Below are 15,426 nucleotides of genomic sequence, written 5' to 3' on the forward strand. Positions count from 1 at the left end.
AGGGTCTGAATACTTCTGTAAATGTGATCAGTTCTTTTTGTTTTTTTGCTTTGTCATTATGGGGTATTGTGTGTAGATTGATGAGAAAAAGGCTGTAATGTAACAAAATGTAGTCTGAATACTTCCAAATTCATGACACACACAAGAACTGCTGCTACCAGACTCTTGTAATACTGCTCAGTTTATACACTGCCCCCCCCATCCCCAATACACATGTAAATATTGTACCTTCCTGTACTATACTTATGCTAAAATGTTTATTCTATTCTGAGACATTTACTTAATGTTCGAATTCTTATATTTTTCAAATCCACATGAAGTGAAGAGGCTAGGGGTAAAAACCCAGGACTTGGTTTGCAATTGGTTGATAGTCTAATCAGTGTAGCATTTGGCCCTGACACCCAGGTTGCCAGCCTGCTAGTTTAGAGGCTAATGAAGCCAAAGCATATTGAGGGGAGGGGAAGGGTAACATTGGAGCTAGCTTCTGGAGGGGATACCAAATAACCCATGACAACTATCTGAAAAAGCCCAAAGTAACAATGCCTGCTCAATGGAATACACCAAGGCAGAGCTAAAAATATCTACAGGCTGGCTGGAGCCTATATGGATGAAAATAAGCTGTTTCACTTAGCATCCATTGCATTGTTCCCATCATATAAATCATAGATTACAGAAAATAGGCTAAATCAATTCCAGGCCATCAGCTGCCAAGGGTAAATCCATTTCAATCACTTTTTGACAGCACCCCTTTTGATTTAAACAAAACCTTCCATACATATTTGCCCGAAGTGCTCAGAACATGTTTTTTTAGACCTGAAGTTGACTTATTTCACATACCCCACCATACACTCATAGAAAAAAAAAGTGCCATCTTGAACCCCAAATTGTTATTTGGCTGTCCCCATAGGATAACCTTTTGAAGAACCCTTTTTGGTTCCAGGTAGAACCTGTTCCACAGAGCGTTCTACATAAAACTCAAAAGGGTTCGACCTGAAAGCAAAAATGGTTCTCCCTGGAACCAAAAACGGTACTCCTATGGGGACAGCCGACCTGGAATTTGCTCAGTGGCACAAAAAATGTGAGGGAACATTGCACATGACCATTAAGTTGACATTTGATGGTGGGTGGACCAGCGGGTCATCTTTGTGGTAGTAATTATAAAAATTGTAAATGAATAAAGGTTAAAACGTTAAATTGCCGTCGCCTGAAGTAGGGCTGTTAGGGTGACCGCCATTACCACCACACCACCAGTCACTAGTCTTGACCGCAGTCATATTACATTTGACCATTGCAGCTGGTCATTAGTAGCCTACCAAACTTGCTAATGGCAATTCACTAATGGCTTGGTACTCAGCTCTATTGTCCCTCTAATAATCCATTCATCAAATCGACAGTGCTCTCGGGAAGTATTCAGACCCCTTAATTTTTCCACATTGTTACGTTAAAGCCTAATTCTAAAATTGATTAAAAATAAATACATCTGCACAGAACACCCCATAATGACAAAACAAAAAAAGTATTGCTAATTCATATATATATATATTTTTTAAATCTGAAATATTACATTTAGATAAGTATTCAGACCCTTTACTCAGTACTTTGTTGAAGCACCTTTGGCAGCAATTACAGACTTGAGTCTTCCTGGGTATGACGCTACAAGCATGGCAGAACTGTATTTGGGGAGTTTCTCCCATTCTTCTCTGCAGATCCTCTCAGGATCTGTCAAGTTGGATGGGGATTGTTGTTGCACAGCTATTTTCAGGTCTCTCCAGAGATGTTCGATCAAGTTCAAGTCCGGGCTCTGGCTGGGCCCCTCAAGGACATTGAGACTTGTCCTGAAGCCACTCCTGCATAGTCTTGGCTGTGTGCCCCCACCATGCTTCATCGTAGGGATGGTGCTAGGTTTCCTCCAGACGTAATGCTTGGCATTCAGGCCAAATAATTCAATCTTGGTTTCATCAGACCAGAGAAACTTGTTTCTCATGGTCTGAGAGTCTTTTGGCAAACTCCAAGCGGGCTGTCATGTGCATTTTACCTTGGAGTGGATTCCGTCTGGACACTACCATAAAAGGCCTGATTAGTGGAGTGCTGCAGAGATGGTTGTCCTTCTGAAAGGTTCTCCCATCGCCACAGAGGAACTCTGGAGTTCTGTCAGCGTGACCATCGGCTTCTTGGTCTCCTCCCTGACCAAGACCCTTCTCCCCCGATAGCTCAGTTTGGCCGGGCGGCCAGCTCTAGGAAGAGTATTGGTGGTTCCAAACTTCATCCACTTAAGAATGACAGAGGTGACTGTGTTCTTGGGGATCTTCAATGCTGCAGTCATTTTTTGGAACACTTCCCCAGATCTGTGCCTCAACACTATCCTGACTCGTGACTCTACGGACAATTCCTTCGACCTCATGGCTTGATTTTTGCTCTGACATGTACTGTCAACTGTGGGACCTTATATAGACAGGTGGGTGCCTTTCCATATCATGTTCAGTCAATTGAATTTACCAAAGGTGTTCTCCAAGTTGTAGAAAAAGCTCGGATGATCAATGAAAACAGGATACATCTAAGCTCAATTTCAAGCCAAGCTTGTAATCACTGACAAAGGTGCTTCAATAAAGTACTGCGTAAATGGTCTGAATACTTATGTAACCGTGATCAGTTTGTGTTTTTTTTAAATACATTTGCAATAATGTCTAAACCTGTTTTTGCTTTATTATGGGGTGTGTAGATTGAGGGAAAAAAAACTTGTATAAATTTTAGAATAAGGCTGTAACGTAACAATGTGTAAAAAAGTCAAGGGGTCTCAATACTTGGAGGGTACTGTACATCAGATTTCCTCTGCCACTGCATATAATTGGAAACTGATGGGCTGATTTAGCTGCACAAGAATGTAAACCCTCTAAATGTAGCCTAACAAATCCTGAATCCCCCCAAAATCTAAATGGTATGCGCTTAATACAGTGGAGTTAGTGTCAAAACAATATACATAACTATTATTATTGCATACACCTTCTTAAAGATCAAGGTATTTAAATTCACGTAAGGGATGCTTTTTTCTTCTTCTTTGTTTTGATAAAATTGGAGGTAGGCTATTTTATGTACATAAAACACATTGGCTGCATCCTTGCAGCAGAGATAGTGCCCCTGACGCAGTCTGTGGTTGTTGGGCATTCAGGGTTGTGTCACTGAGACCATTCTAGTCTCTGTAGTCAAACCGCAGACTTTTAGTGTTATGATACCAGTGCCACAACCCCCCGGAGCTCCTGTGCGAGAGAGGGCAGCTGAAGAGACTGCCTTTCATGGTTCACTGGTTTCTAAAGAGGCTTGCGAAACCACACAGCTAGCTTGTGGCCTTTCGCCCCCATCTACATTAGCAAGTATATTACCCTTCACAATAGTCTCCATTGCTAGTTAAATATTCTGCATACTCATCCACAGTGAATATCACCATAGCTGAATGAGCGGTGCTGAGGGCTGAAGGAGAGGTCTTGGGATAAAAACATTCAGAGCGAGAGAGAGATAAAGATTGAAGTCCCATTTGGCCTTTTGCTCTAACGCCTCGCCGTACTCTTTTGTTTGCACTGGCAGCCATATAAAGTCAGTTTCCCCAACGTGTTTATCTGACTGTTGGTACAGCAGTAGCATGCTCTTGGTTTTTAAAACCTTGTACGGTCTAAGCCTGGCATTGCTACTGGACTCCAAGGGCAAAGACAAGGAGTAATATAAATACATTTTTAAAAAGACAGAGGGGATCCGGCTTCTGTCCGGGAGAGGGATTATTCCATTCCTGTTATTTCTTCCACTCACTAATAACCAATAAATTGAGATTTTTTTAAAATTTGAATTTTTAAATACAATCAAGCAATGAGAGTAGCCTAATCCTTCTCCAAATGTTCTCCCTGTACCTAGAGAGCTAGTGTGTCACTTTCCTCTATGTCACTATGTCACTGTGAGCTAGTGTGTTAAATACAATCAAGCAATGAGAGTAGCCTAATCCTTCTCCAAATGTTATCCCTGTACCTAGAGAGCTACTGTGTCACTTTCCTCTATGACAATCGACATAGGTCTTACACAGTATCCTCTATCCATAATCTGTTTTCTCCATTTTGTCTTTACCAGTAAGGTTTTTGAAACAGCAAAAATTATTTGATTGTTCCAAGTCCACAACAATGCTTAAACCACATCAGGAGACCAAATTTGGGGTCTGGGAAAACCTAAGACATTTAGATTTTTGGTTGTCGTTACCCTTTAATTCAACTGTGCACCAGCCAGAGACCGTTTGGTTAGCAATATTCCTGGAGTGCTCATGTGACTGCAGATTTTACAAAAAAGACTGGATTGATGAAAATAATCATGATATAAATTCTGCCAGGTAGGCATAGGTTACTATGTATACTGAACAACAAAAAAATACAAACACTACATGTAAAGTGTTGGTCCCATGTTTCATGAGCTGAAATAAAATATTCTAGAAATGTTCCAGACGCACAAAAAGCATATTTCTCACAAATTTTGTGCAGAAATGTGTTTACATCCCTGTCAGTGAGCATTTATCCTTTGAGAAGATAATCCATCCACCTGACAGGTGTGGCATATCATGAAGCTGATTAAACAGCATGATCATTATACAGGTGCACCTCTAGCTGGAGACAATAAAAGGCCACTCTAAGATGTGCAGTTTTGTCACACAACACAATGCCACAGATGTTTCAAGTTTTGTGGGAGCATGCAATTGGCATGCTGACTGCAGGAATGTCCACCAGAGCTGTTGCTAGAGAATTTAATGTTAATTTCTCTACTATAAAAGCCGCCTCCGAAGTCATTTTAGAGAATTGCAACTGCAGACGAAGTGTAAGCATGCCAGCCCAGGACCTCCGCATCCGGCTTCTTCACTTGCGGAATCAGAGACCAGCCACCAGGACGGCTGATGAAACTGAGGAGTATTTCTGTCTGTAATAAAAGCCCTTTTGTGGATAAAAACTCATTCTGATTGTCTGGGCCTGGCTCCCAAGTGGGTGGGCCTATGCCCTCCCAGGCCCACACATGGCTGCACCCCTGCCCAATCATGTGAAATCCATAGATTAGGGCCTAATGAATTAATTTCAATTGATTGATTTCCTTATATGAACTGTAATTTAGTAATTGAGAACCTTTCTATCTTTCAGAAGATGGTTGTCATTAGCATCATCGCTATCGGCTACACAAAGTGGTAGACGAACGCGCACACACACGGGGGTATTCCTGAGCCCTTACCTTTTCAGAAAGTAGAAGGAAAATACTTATCACAGATTTGTTCATGTTTTATGATAATCTTTGGCAAATTAATGGATTTTCTAATTCGTTTAATACATTTAGTTGACTTCATACTAAGTTCAATACATTTCTGAATATTGTTGAATTCTGTTTTAATGTCTGAATTCCGTGATTCCGTTCACAATGCAGATTTTTTTTTTAGGGCCTGTCGTGCCAAATACTCTCACCCTGCCAAAAAAAAAAAAGAATTGTCCCCTCCCACTGCGTCACAATGGGATTCGATGAGTTCTAGCTTCCGTTGCTACTACGGCTGTTGCTAGAACTTGCAAAATTCTGACCAGCCTAAGTAATGAACCAAAGCATCCATTGCTATGCTGGTTGCTTAGCTCTATTATTACCTCGTAGTGGTCACGGAAGACTTGGGCAGTTCTAGTTCACATCATAAGCGCTCAGTCTGCGCGAAAATATTACCTCAGAATCGCTCTCCAAGGACGGTGTTTGACTGACTACCCAGTGCTTCAGAAGAACGAAAAGACTGGAAGAAGAACACTTCTTTACCATATAGTTGTCTATATAAGAAAATATTGTTATACATGAATAAATAAGATGTTTTTAGATTAACATTGCTTTCTACTGTACTTATTAACCCCAGGCTGCCTAGTCAGCTAGCTAGCTAGCTAGCCAGACAGTTTTATTTAGCCAACGCTAGAAATTCAGGGTATGTAAAAAATAAAAACTAAGCAAATCAGTTAAATTCTTATTTACAGTGACGGCGTACCCCGACCAAACCTGGACGACGCTGGGCCAATTGTGCACCGCGCTATGCACCGCGCTCACAACCGGATACGGGTAAGAATGAAGTAATATTCTCTAACACTTTAATATGTTAGGGGTGGACCTCATCGAACCCTTCACAATATTCAGGAATGGCAAAAGCTGGCATCTGACGGCGACCAATCACGTTACCAAGTGGGTGGAGGCAATGATCATTAAGGTCAGTAAAGGAAGAGAATGTGCTTAACTCCAAATTCCCTTCTGTAACCCATTAAAAAGGGTTATTGGAACTAATATTCCTAATATTAAGCACATTACTTCTATTTAAAACATGGCTGGCGTGAAAATGACCCACGAGGAAAAGAATCCTTCATTCACCATTTATGTATTTTTCCCGTTGCCCCTGTTGAGACAGGCGCATAATAATGGTCCATTTAAAATAAATAACTCAATTCTCACAGATATTATTTAGTATATGTAAAGACCAGATTAAATCAAGAATAGTGTGATGGGTGGCAATATTAGCTTATCACTTGTGAATGCCTTAAGCTAGGCATCAAACAGCGCATGCTTTTTTGTGCAACTTTCTCAAATTATAGTCGCACACCTCATGTAGCCTAGCCTATAGGTTTTGATAAGGTTTGTATCACAACTAAAGTGTCCAAATAACTTCTTAAAATTAACCACATTAATCCGCTTTACAACCGGTGTAGAGCCTAACTGGCATACATATGCAGCGCTTGAGTTTCAAGTTTGGGGAAGATAATTTTTCACCATAAAAATGCACCTTCATAATAAAAGCATTACATACAAATCGCATGTGTGGTCACTTTTTAGAATGGTGTTTTCCTGCTAATGGAACATCCCTGCTTATAGCCTACTGGGGCGGCAGGGTGGCCTAGTGGTTAGAGCGTTGGACTAGTAACCGGAAGGTTGTGAGTTCAAACCCCCGAGCTGACAAGGTACAAATCTGTCGTTCTGCCCCTGAACAGGCAGTTAACCCACTGTTCCCAGGCCGTCATTGAAAATAAGAATTTGTTCTTAACTGACTTGCCTGGTTAAATAAAGGTAAAATAAAATAAATAAAATACTACAGTGTGCGCATTGTTGTGCTTATAATGTGAAGAAATAGCCTAATAGTTTGTCATCAACATTTTAAGCTAAACGTTCTCAGGCTCATTGCTTAAAAAGTTTATGCTAGTGGTTTTATTAATTTAGGATCTATCACATCCCACAACTATCCCAGACTATGTTTGGAATATTTATTTCTCGCACAGAATAGGTCAACTTTTGTACTATGCAGGATAGTAGATTGACATAGGCTAGTGCTTTTGCTGTTCGTTAGGCCTACTCATCTTGTTGGAATACTGTAAAGCTCGCCGCCATTGGACTCTGGAGCAGTGGAAATGCGTTCTCTGGAGTGAGGAATCACGCTTCACCATCTGGCAGTCCGACAGACTAATCTGTGTTTGGCCAATGCCACGAAAACGTTACCTGCGCCAATGCATAGCACCAACTGTAAAGTTTGGTGGATGAATAATGGTCTGGGGCTGTTTTCATGGTTTAGGCTAGGCCCCTTAGTTCCAGTTAAGGGAAATCTTAATGCCACAGCATACAATGACATTCTAGATGGTTGTTTCTAAAACTTTGTGACAACAATTTGGGGAGGGCCCTTTCCTGTTTCAGCATGACAATGCCCCCATGCACAAAGTGAGGTCCATACAGAAATGGTTGGTTGAGATCTGTATGAAAGAAATTGACTGGCCTGCACAAAGCCCTGACCTAAACCCCAAGTCCCTACAGGAATGTTCCAACATCTAGTGGAAAGCCTTCCCAGGAGAGTGGAGGCTGTTATAGCAGCAACAGGAGGACCAACTCAACACTAACATCTTGGGTAAGGGGCAGTATTTTCACATCCGGATGAAAAGGTGCCCAAAGTAAACTGCCTGTTACTCAGGCCCAGAAGCTAGGATATGCATATGGTAGATTTGGATATAAAACTCTAAAGATTCTAAAACTGTTAAAATAATGTATGTGATTATAACAGAACTGATATGGCAGGAAAAACCCTGAGGACAAAACATCCCAGTTTGTTTATTTTTAGAAGAAAAAAATTCTGCCTACCACTATTTTCAATGGCTGTCACTATTATAAGCGCATGAATGAGAGCGCGTTCTTTGGTATTTTTCTCCGGTAAAGACTAACGATTCTCCGCCTTAAATGTGATCGTTTATTTACGTATTAGGGTACCTAAGGTTTGATTATAAACGTTGTTTGACTTGTTTATTAGTAACGTTTGGGATTCATTATGTATGCATTCCGATGGAGGGAAACTGGGTGGATTATTGACTGAAGCGCACCAGCTAAACTGAGTTATGGATATAAAAGGACATTATCGAACAAAAGGACCATTTGTGATGTAAAAAATGCCTTACCTTTGATCATCTTCTGTTGTCACTCCAAAAGGTCCCAGTTACATCTCCATTTCAGACTTTTGTGTCGCACCTGCCTGGCTGAAACATGTTTTTCATGGTCTTGTATGCGGGGCGCTGTCTTCAGGTAATTGCAAGGTGTGCTTTCGCCATAAAGCCTTTTTGAAATCTGACACAGCGGCTGGATTAAGAAGTTTAGCTTTATTTTGATGTATTACACTTCTGATTTTATGAAAGTTAAATATTGATAATTCTGCCCATTAGAAGTTAATACCCATGATTTTGGAATGAGATGTTCGCAGAGCAGGTGTCCATTAATCCATTCTCTCACAGGTAGCGTGTGTCAGACTAACAGGGACAGGTAAGTCCAGGCACTGGACACTGTTGAGGTTCCTGTCACTAGTGTCCAACAGGGCTGGGTAAGGCCAGCTACCTCCGTCACACTTCTGGTTAGACAATCTTACAAATGATCATGTGCAAGCTCATTTACAGGTGTAGCATCCAGGAGTGGAAGGCCTCCTCATGGTGGGTGCCATCACCATGCTGTCAGCAGTACCCACACTGGCACAGGGGTTTCTTCACATGGTTAGCCTTGAGATTGACTACTGGGTCACGTTAAGTAACCTCCACTGCCAGGTAGGTACTGTTAAGGTGTATGACTCTCAGTGGTCATAACACCACCAGAGTTTCTCACAACTCACCTCATCTTTTCCAGGTACTGTCCCTTAACTCAGTCATCAACCCCACTGACATAAAAAATGTTTCTGTCTGCCTTTAACATCATTGCATGTCTAATCAAATATTTAAACGTAAATAATTCAATAACTGTATATTTATATACCTGATTAAGATGTAATTGCTTATCTTTTGCCTACCCTGTTCCCTTTAACATTACTCCCACCCACTTCTCTATTCCACCATAATTCTGTATTTTAGTCTGATTGCCATGTGAGTACAAAGAAAAACAGCAAAAATAAATTAGACACCTGTACCAAAAAAATATAAAAGTTTAATAAAGGAATCTTAAATATTGCAAGGTTTCACAAGGTGTTCATTGTTGTAAATATATCCCTTGAACATATGTTTGTTTCAAATGATTAATTGTTGTATACTAGGAACTAAAATAGATACACATCTTTAGCTTTTAAAATACCCAAAAGAGCATTTAATATCATACAACAGAATCTGTATGAAGTTGGTTCTGAATTCAGGTAAAACAAAATGCATGGCATTTTCAAATGCCAGACCGGTTACTAATCATGTCATTGCTACATTGGATGGACATACTATAGAGCAAGTCAAAGTGTATAAATATTTGGGTGTGTGGGTTGATGATAAGCTGAGCTTCACTGTTCATGTAGAGAACTTGATAAGGAAGCTCAAGCTGAGAATAGGTTTTTATTACCGGCATAAGGCTTGTTTTTCACTGTAGGCCAGGAAGGAGCGGGTACAATGTACATTACTGGCAGTTTTAGATTTTTGTGATGTTTTACGCAGACAACCCTGAGAGCACTTGATTCAGTATATCATGAGGCCCTCATGTTCATTACCAATCAAAAACGTCTCACACATCATTGATCTCAACAGCGCCGTTGCCTGGTTATCATTGACCTTGCGTAGGCTTAAAACACTGGTATACACTGATTTGTAAGGCCACACTGGGTAAACTGCTACTTTATCTGCTATTTTTTAATCAAGTCAGTAAATAAATATAAATTACGGTCCCATTCTCATTTGCTTTGAACAGTACCAAAAATTAGAACAGGTCATTGTAGAAATAGTTTTAATTACTCAGCTCTGTAGTCCAGGAATTCTCTCCTGAACATTTTAAAATGTGATGATCTAGTCACATTGGTAGCGTTTGACATTCGTGTTTTTTTTTAAGTAATACGTAATTGTTGTACTGTATGCGTTTCTATAGTTTTGTTTCATGTTGTGTTGGTGTACATAAATTGTTGTCTGAAACATTGTTCCCTCCTGCTGCTATTGGACCAGGTCTCTCTTGGAAAAGAGATGTTATCTCAATGACAAAAACCTTTCAAAAAATAAAAAATAAAGTTACTTTTTTAAAACACATTAAAAGAGATGCAGAGCCTTCTGAAAATATTCAGACCCCTTGACTTTTTCCACTTTGTTACTTTACCGCCTTATTCTAAAACGGATTAAAAAAAAGAAACTCAGCAATCTACACACAATACCCCAAAGAAAAAAAAAAAAAACGTATTTACATAAATATTCAGAACCTTTGCTATGAGACTCAATGGATTTTATTTATTTAACTAGGCAAGTCAGTTAAGAACAAATTCTTAGTTTCAATGACGGTCTACCCTGGCCAAACCATAACGACGCTGGGCCAATTGTGCGTCGCCCTATAGGACTCACAATCACGGCCGGTTGTGAAACAACCTGGAATCGAACCAGGGTCTGTACTGATGTCTCTAGCACTGAGGTGCTCTACCACAGACCGCTGCGCCATTCAGCATCCTGTTTCCATTGATAATCCTTGATGTTTCTACAACTTGATTGGACATGATTTGGAAAGGCGCACACACGCCTGTCTAAATAAGGTCCCACAGTTGACAGTGTATGTCAGACTAAAAAAAACAAGCCATGAGGTTGAAGGAATTGTCTGTTGAGCTCCTAGACAGGATTGTGTCGAAGGCACAAATCTGGGGAAGGGTACAAAAAAAACACAAAAAAAAGATTATGCAGGGCCATACTGAGCAATCGGGGAAGAAGGGCCTAGGTCAGGAAGGTGACCAAGAATCCGATGGTCACTGACAGAGCTCTAGAGTTTCTCTGTGGAAATGGGAGAAACTTCTAGAAGGACAACCATCTCTGCAGCACTCCACCAATCAGGCCTTTATGGTAGAGTGGCCAGACAGAAGCCACCTCTCAGTAAAAGGCACATGACAGCCCTCTTGAAGTTTGCCAAAAGGCACAAAGACTCTCAGACCATGAGAAACAAGATATTCTCTGGTCTGATGAAACCAAGATTGAACTCTTTGGCCAGAATGCCAAGCAACACCATCCCTATGGTGAAGTATGGTGGTAGCAGCATGTTGTGGTGATGGGTTTTTTTTAGCGGCAGAGACTGGGAGACTAGTCAGGATTGAGGCAAAGATGAACAGAGCAAAGTACAGAGGGATCCTTGATGAAAACCTACTCAGGACCTCAGACTGGAGCGAAGGTTCACCTTCCAATAGGACAACGACCCTAAGCACACGGCCAAGACAATGCAGGAGTGGCTTCAGGACAAGTCTCAATGTCCTTGAGGGGCCCAGCCAGAGCCCGGAATTGAACCGGAGCGAACATCTCTGGAGAGACCTGAAAATAGCTGTGCAGCAACACTCCCCATCCAACCTGACAGAGCTTGAGGATCTGCAGAGAAGAAATGGGAGAAACTCCCCAAATACAGGTGTGCCAAGCTTGTAGCGTCATACCCAAGGAGACACGATACTGTAGTCACTGCCAAAGGTGCTTCAACAAAGTACTGAGTAAAGGGTCTGAATGCTTATGCAAATGTGATATTTCAGTTTTTGCATATGAATGGAGTGGAAATTAGCTGACTTTGATCTGTAACGTGTCAAGCAGATTACACATTTTCTTTGCTATTTCTTAAACTAGCAATGTTTAAGACATTGATTTCATGTTGTTGAAATGTTAACACAGTACCCAAAAGTAGTTTGAAGTAATGTTGTCATCTTATTAGCTTAACAAAACTTGTTTAAAAAGCTAAATTGTCACAGAAATCAGATTTCTTTGCATAGCGTGGATGAAAAGAATGTCATTTAGGTCATCACACGTTGACATAGCAACAGACGCTAATAGTTTATCGAATTCCATTGTAACACTTTTTGGCAGGGACACACCATTTGTCATGACAAGCCCTACAACTGCAAGTGTATTAGTATTACAAACTGAAAGAACTGCACATGAATTGACTGCCTGCGTTTCATCCGAGGTCCTACAGAAGTTCAACCAGTCCAGCTCTGTCAGAGACCAAAATCTAACCAACACAGAGCCAAGACAAGCCTCTGTCTCAGAGATCATATAGTAGATTTAAACTAGGCATTCCCAACACACTTTAAGAATTCCCTGATGGTGATGTATGTTTATCACTGCAGAGAGGCAGACACACTTCATGGTGCACTTCCTGGATTAACCTGAAAAGATTCAATTACCAACATATACCCACACACACCCTTACTTTTCTGCCACCACAGCTCTACCCCTTCATAAAGGCTAGTTATTGTAAATATGTAGTGCCAATCCTGCCCCTATATTAAACTGAGGTGAGAAGCCCCTGTTAAATGAGCACAGCTCTGAGACAAATGCATTGTCTCACCTCATCGACTCCAGATCCCCCTGCCTCTTCTGAGATGACTGCTATAAAAGCCCTTAATCCCAGGCTTGATTCACATTACATGCTAGCTTTACCAATGTAATGTTGACCATGGGAGTGTCCCACCCCAGCGTATCGTACCTTAATAAACACCTGAGAAGGGGGCTTTTAGTCATTGAGAACAATTGCCTTTTACAATACTGACCTGGTTACGTCCACCTCAGAATGTATAGGAGACTAGCAACACACTATATGTTGCTAATATAGTGCATTTGTGTTTGATGAACAGCTAGGTCTGTTTCTGAGTAGATTGTGAGTTGAAGAGTAAGAAATAAAATACTTTGTTTTTCAAAGCACATGCAGTTCAGTACTGGTGTGTTACTGCTATAGTACATGGGTTATAATAAAGTTTAGTTGCAGGTGTCAGTATGTTAATGTATACCACATTAACAGCCAACTAGTGTACTTCATTTTTCAGTCAGTTTCATAAACAATGGTTGTCCAAAATGCTGCTTGGCATCTTAAGAGTTATCTTGTAACATGTGTTTAATGGTCCATGCACATTTGGGCTAATGAATTAGGCTACTGCTGGCAGTGTGCTGTGAAGAGATTGTGCAGGGATTACTTCTGTGACGCATCAATATCCATCTCTAATATGTACAGAGAGACTAATATACACCAACTGTATAATGTAAATGAGGATTCACAGCATTGTTTAGCCTACATAGTGGACGAGCCTGGTGATGCGTTTTGTATCTATTCAATATCTCAGACAGTATTGTAATACATGGCCTTGCTACATAGCAAACATAATGCTGCTAGTGACAGCAACTAAGAGACCAGCCTGACCTCAAAGACTAGACGTAACATAGTAAATGTAAATCTGACATTCAAATTCGTATATGTTAAGTTTTATGGTTAAATAAGACAGAAGGTTACTTAAGCCAAAAACAAAAGGAGGTAGTTTAGTTGGAGGATGCAAATCAAAGGTTATTTGTTCACATTATTCAACTTTATCATTTTTGTTAATTAGCAACTACTTAACTACCATGTTGGCTAACCCTTCCCCTAACCCAAATCTTAACCCCAAACCGAGGTAATGTTAGCCACCTAGCTAACATTTGCATACCAAATTGCAATTTATCATATGAAATGGGTGATGGACACCTGCAAATGAACACATCATATCATACTAAATGGGAAACAGATTTACTTTTACTATGTCATGTCTACCCCCAGGGTGAACAGGAGAGGATGTGCACAAGAACGTTTGGGGAAAAATAACCCCATCCTTTTTATTGGGGAAATGGAAGAAGAGCCTGTGACCTGACTTCTGCTTTTGGACGTTAACAAGGCCGCACTCCATTCTAACTCCTCCTCCACATTTACTGGATTGGTTGAACAGTGTAGAAGAGAACCTCCCTGGACAATTTCTATTATATCATCAGGACCTGAAAGAAAGAACCGCGCTGCTCAGGCGCATCTTTTACGCCTGCTAATTTAGGTTAGGCAAGAATAAACCATAAAGATAACAATACTCGTTCTAGCTGTAGCCATTCTCAGAACCAGAATCTAGGGTTCAGAACCTTATCTACCACTTCAACATGGACCTAGCTTGGGCTTTCTATTATTCCGACAATACCTAGGAGTTAAATTGTTTAAAAAAAAATGCACATCCAGCCGATGCCCCAGCCAACAACAATGTCACACTGACCCCAGTTATAAGCCCTAGCAGGAAGTTATCTAGCAGAGGGTCATGGCTAGAAGGGATCGCACAACATGAGAGCCGCAGCGCCCATTTGCTTAGATTATTTAGCTCAGCAAGGGGTGGCACAGATTAACCTTCACACACATTCAGGCAAAGCACGGGACATTCTCATAATGAGACAGGTCCTGCGTAAAGCGTAGCCTAAACTCAGCCTGACACGGACCACATAAAAAATGCATAAAGTAGGCCTATAGTCTTTCGTGCCCTGACACGCAGTTTATCCTTACCTCCCTAGTCGCAGTTGAGCTTCAGCACCGGCGTTCGTCCTTGTTTCACTGCCTATACGACGCTTATCTTTGAATGATGTTTTAATCCAACAAAGACTGTTGCATTTTACGGCTAAATGTATTATGTTGCCTCTTGCTTTAGCCCTTCTGCTGCCTGTCAGGTGTCCGCTGTTTGCGGGCTACTGTCTCTCCGTTGACAATTGTGAGCGGAGTGGTCGGGAGTTTTGGCAGATGCCACAGAACGCGTCTTTATCCGATCCCTACTCAGCGTCGGTTGGTTAGATTCGAGCGAATGCCTGGTGGGACAGACACACCGTGTGGCTACTTTACTCCCCGATACCGCTCCTCCCCTTTTGCTTTGGCTTTCTACAGAGCCCTACAGCGCCTCTCACTTGTCTTTGTATAGAACTACATAAACTTACATCTTGGAAAGACTGCATCTTGGTAGCTTTATTTACTGCGGTGTTCACTAAAAAGCAGAAACATTCGTTGCGGAGAGCTGTGGAGTCGACCAAAAGCCCACCTGAGGTCAGGTGTCCAAACGGCGGGAAAAAATAGATTATTTTGTGTCAATTAAATGGACCTTCTCCCAACATTTGAACATAATCCTACTAAGAATAATAAATTTCAATAATT

The 15,426-nt window shown here is 41.0% G+C and overlaps 1 protein-coding gene across 1 annotated transcript in view; it reads right to left on the minus strand.

Annotated features, from left to right (window-relative positions):
• The window catches only part of LOC110522439 (kelch-like protein 29), a 383,495-nt gene extending 368,429 nt beyond the window's left edge, over nucleotides 1–15,066 (minus strand). Inside the window, exon 1 of the mRNA XM_036976046.1 lies at nucleotides 14,791–15,066. The gene's annotated coding sequence lies outside the window, so the exon portion shown is untranslated. The remainder of the gene's footprint in view (nucleotides 1–14,790) is intronic.
• Nucleotides 15,067–15,426: the final 360 nt, after the last annotated feature.

This window comes from Oncorhynchus mykiss, chromosome 4 (genome assembly GCF_013265735.2).
Source record: "Oncorhynchus mykiss isolate Arlee chromosome 4, USDA_OmykA_1.1, whole genome shotgun sequence".
Classification (NCBI taxonomy): Eukaryota; Metazoa; Chordata; class Actinopteri; order Salmoniformes; family Salmonidae; genus Oncorhynchus; species Oncorhynchus mykiss.